Raw genomic sequence first — 3,930 nt, 5'->3', positions numbered from 1 at the left:
CAGAGATTCGTGTGATACAGCCACAAGCCAAGGAACTTCTGAGCCACCAGAAGCTGGAAGAGGCAAGGAGGGGTTCGCCCCTAGAGGCTTCAGAGGGAGCATACCCTGGTAACATTTTGATTTTGGACTTCTGGCCTCCAGAACTATGAGAGAATAAACTTCTATTGACTTAAACCACCCAATTTGTGGTAATTTGTTGTGGCAGCCCCAGGAAATGAATAGATCAGAAGCCCAGATGGAGTCTGAGGGTCTTATGTTAAGCGCTGGGTGAAGTGAGGCCACAAAGGCAGAGGTCAGAAATGGTATCTTCTGGGTGGAGGCAGGTAGAGGAAAAGGAATGCAAAGACAAATGAATTGCCATTTCCTGCAAGGCAGGAAGACCAAGGAGACATGATCCTCAGAAGTCCTGCCCCTTCTCAAGGCCTCAGATTTTTAGGAGGATACCTGACCAATGCTGTGGTCCTGAGCTGCCTGGACTCCGTGGAAGTCTTACTCATGCCCTTGGAGACTAAAATCCTACAGTGTGGCGCAAGATATTGAGGGGATATCCATCCATTCAAAGAGTTAGCAAATACTTATTGAGCCCAGTTCTGTGGTGGGAAAATGGCAATGGACAAATACATGCATAGTTTATGTACTCCCAGTCCGGGAGGGGGGAAGATGTTACCCAAGCGATGATTCAATTTTATCAACTGTGGCAAGTGTTATGAAGCACATAGAGACATGAGAAGCTGTTATGGGAAGTTTTTTGTTGTTTCTTTTTTGAGACAGAGTCTTGCTCTTGTCACCCAGGCTGGAGTGCAATGGCGCCATCTTGGCTCACTGTAACCTCTGCCTCCTGGGTTCAAGCGATTCTCCCATCTCAGCCTCCCTAGTAGCTGGGATTAAAGGTATTCGCCATCATGCGTGGCTAATTTTTTTTTTTTTTGAGACGGAGTCTCACTCCGTCGCCCAGGCTGGAGTACGGTGGCGAGATCTCAACTCACTGCAAGCTCTGCCTCCCGGGTTCACGCCATTCTCCTGCCTCAGCCTCCCGAGTAGCTGGGACTACAGGCGCCCACCACCACGCCCGGCTAATTTTTTGTATTTTTAGTAGAAATGGGGTTTCACCATGTTAGCCAGGATGGTCTCGATCTCCTGACTTCGTGATCCGCCTGCCTCGGCCTCCCAAAGTGCTGGGATTATAGGCGTGAGTCACTGCGCCCGGCTATGACCAGCTAATTTTTGTATTGTTGTGGAGACAGGGTTTCACCATGTCGGCCGTGCTGGTCTCGAACTCCTGACCTCAGGTGATCCGTCTGCCTCAAGCTTCCAAAGTGCTGGGATTACAACCGTGAGCCACTGTGCCTGGTCTGTTATGGGAGGTTTTGACCTACTCAGGGAAGTAAGGAAAATCTCTCTGCCTCTGAGGGAATCTGAAGGATTCTGAAGGTTTTAATCAGAGGGGGAAAATTTTTTTCTAGACAGACGGAACAGCTTATACAAAGGTCTGGGGTGGGGAGGGCGAATGGCCAATTAGAGGGACTGGAAGAAGTTCGATGTGGTTACAGAAGTGAGCAGAGGCCAAACCATGTGGAACCTTATAAACCATCTTTCGATGTTTCTCAAGATCAGTGCAATTTCCCATCTGCAAGTAATGGGCTCAGATCTGCATTTTGAGATCATCATGGTTGTAGTGAAGGAGAGATGAGAGGTAACAAAAGTGGAGGAGTAGCCAGTTAGGAAGGCGTTGCTGTCACTCATGTGAAAAAGATGGAGAGAAGTGGGTGGATTAGAGGGAGAATTAGGGGTAAAATTGAACAGACTTGGGATAAAGGTGAAGAGTCTGGAGACGAGGGAGAGGGAGCTGCTAAGTATGACTCCTAGGCTTCTGGTTAGGTAACTGATGGGAAGTATTTCCTTCAGTACAGCAGTGAAGACAGTATGTGTGGAGGTGGGAGATGTGGGGGAGAACAAGAACTCTGTGTTGGACATGTTGCCATTGAGGTGCTGTGGACACTCAAGTGGGGATGTACACTGAACAATGAGTTATATGAATGTGGGGTTCGGCAGTAAGGATAAGGGTAAAGAGAGAAATTTGTCACCTGCGTGTAAAGAGAAGAGGGAAATAGAAAGCCTAGACTTGAGCTTTGAGGAACTCCCAAACTTTACTAATAGGGAGAGGATGCTGAAGAAGCTTAAGCAGAGGTGGCCATAGAGGATGAGGGGAAACCAAGGGAAATCAGTGTTCCAGGGGGGCAGTGGCCATCGCTGGGTGTCAAACACTGCTCAGGGCCCTGGCAGATGAGGTCTGAAGAACAGCCGTTGAATTTAGAGATTGGAGGCTATAGTTTATCGAGACCTGGTTTGGTGCTGTTAGGGAGCTAGAAGGCTGATGGCAGGGCCTGAAGATTGGGAGAGACAGCTCTTCTAGGGCCTGAAGAGTGGGAGAGACGTGAGGATGAGGAGACAGCTCTTTCAAGGAATTTTGCTGTGGTTAAGAACAGAGATACTCAGTGGGGTCGAATGAGGGTTTTGTTCCCATAGCAGAGACTTGAACACATTTATAGGCCAATGGGAAAGATCCAGTGGAGAGCGGATGGTTGAGCCTTCAGGAGAGAAAAGGGATGATCCATGGGACAAGCTCCTGAGAAGGTGGAGGAGATGGAAGGAAGCTTCTGTGCACGTAGCAGATGCAGGAGGGTTTCTGTGTGGTTTTAGCCAGGCTCGGGCCGGTGGCTGATGCAGGCAGGAACAGTGGCTCACCCATGCTTTATGTGTATTTCCGTGTGCGTGCTCTTGCTTTCCCCAGGTCTGGGCCGCCTGCCTGGCCCGTGTGCCATAGGGATATCCACACTGGGGCCGGGCGGAGGCTGGGCATCTCCCGCTCTGGGCTTGCTCCCTGATGAGATTCTCAGACCGTGTTTCCCCTCATTCATGAGAGGAAGGTTCACAGAGCAGGCGTGGGAACTTGCCTGGCCGCCAGGGCCTCCTCCCGCTCAGGCTGAGGTTACTGCATCTCTGTCCTTATTGCCTTCTAGACTGGATTGGCTCAACCAGGTGTCCACTCTTTTTGGCCCATGGCATAAAGAAGGGTTTGGGCAACCCACTGTACCCCAGGTTGTTACCGCCCCCCAGGCTTTGATGGGTCCCCTTCTCATCAATCCATCACCCCTGCACATGCCACCAGGACTGCCTGAACCAGAGCCCGGGACTCTCTGAACCCCTCTGGGAGCTCAGTCCTGGGAATGGGCCTCCCAATCTTGGTCTCCAGGGGGTGGGCCCCAGGTCTCTAGTCTTCCTCAGGGTCTTCTCCACTGGTCTGCCTCCTCTCCTGATACCCAGTTCCTAGCCGGGGTGACCCCAGCCTCCTGTTCTGGGAAGAAGGGGCCCGTGTACCCGGCAGGGCCCCCCAGGCAATGGGCATGAGCGCAGGCAGGGAAATCCGTCAGACTCCAGGGACGCTCTCCCTACAGCCCCAGCGCGGGGATCGGGTCGTGGCGACCTCTCCAGGCGCCCAGGGGCTGGGGAGGAGGGCGGGCCAAGGCCCGCAGGTGGGGGGCGCCAAAACCAGGCGGGCGCGGAGTACGTGCGGTGGGCTGCGGGCGGCATGAAGGGCGCGGGCCGCCAGCTCCGGCTCCAGCTTCACGCTCCGGCTCCCGCTCCCGCGAGGTCGGGTAGCCTGGGCGTTCCCAGGGGTCGCAGAGAACTGCGAACCCCGCCGGAGCCCCCGGAGCTCAGAGCCTGGACGCAGGCGGGCGTGTGGAGCGTGAGGTGGGGACGTGGCGGCGGCTCAAGTGGGCGGAGCCCCAGCCGCGGCTGGAGGCGGAGTCGCCAAGGGAGGAGGCGCCAAGCTGACCGGGCGACGCCGCGGGAGGTTCTGGAAACGCCGGGAGCTGCGAGTGTCCAGGTGAGCGCCCCGCCCGCTCAGCCGCCAGATCAACCCCAGGG

General features: G+C 54.4%; 1 protein-coding gene across 3 annotated transcripts in view; it reads left to right on the top strand.

The window, feature by feature from the left end:
- The first annotated feature begins 3,595 nt into the window (after window positions 1-3,595).
- The window catches only part of P4HA2 (prolyl 4-hydroxylase, alpha polypeptide II), a 35,328-nt gene continuing 34,993 nt past the window's right edge, over window positions 3,596-3,930 (top strand). For 2 of the 3 annotated variants that reach the window (XM_011951059.1, XM_011951061.1), the window contains exon 1: window positions 3,816-3,889. The gene's annotated coding sequence lies outside the window, so the exon portion shown is untranslated. Of the gene's footprint in view, window positions 3,890-3,930 lie in introns of all 3 variants that reach the window. The other variant, XM_011951060.1, reaches the window with a different exon arrangement.

This window comes from Colobus angolensis, unplaced genomic scaffold (assembly GCF_000951035.1).
Source record: "Colobus angolensis palliatus isolate OR3802 unplaced genomic scaffold, Cang.pa_1.0 Scaffold314, whole genome shotgun sequence".
NCBI lineage: Eukaryota > Metazoa > Chordata > Mammalia > Primates > Cercopithecidae > Colobus > Colobus angolensis.
Note: the sequence above shows the minus strand (reverse complement) of the source record. Positions and strands in the feature narration are given on the sequence as shown.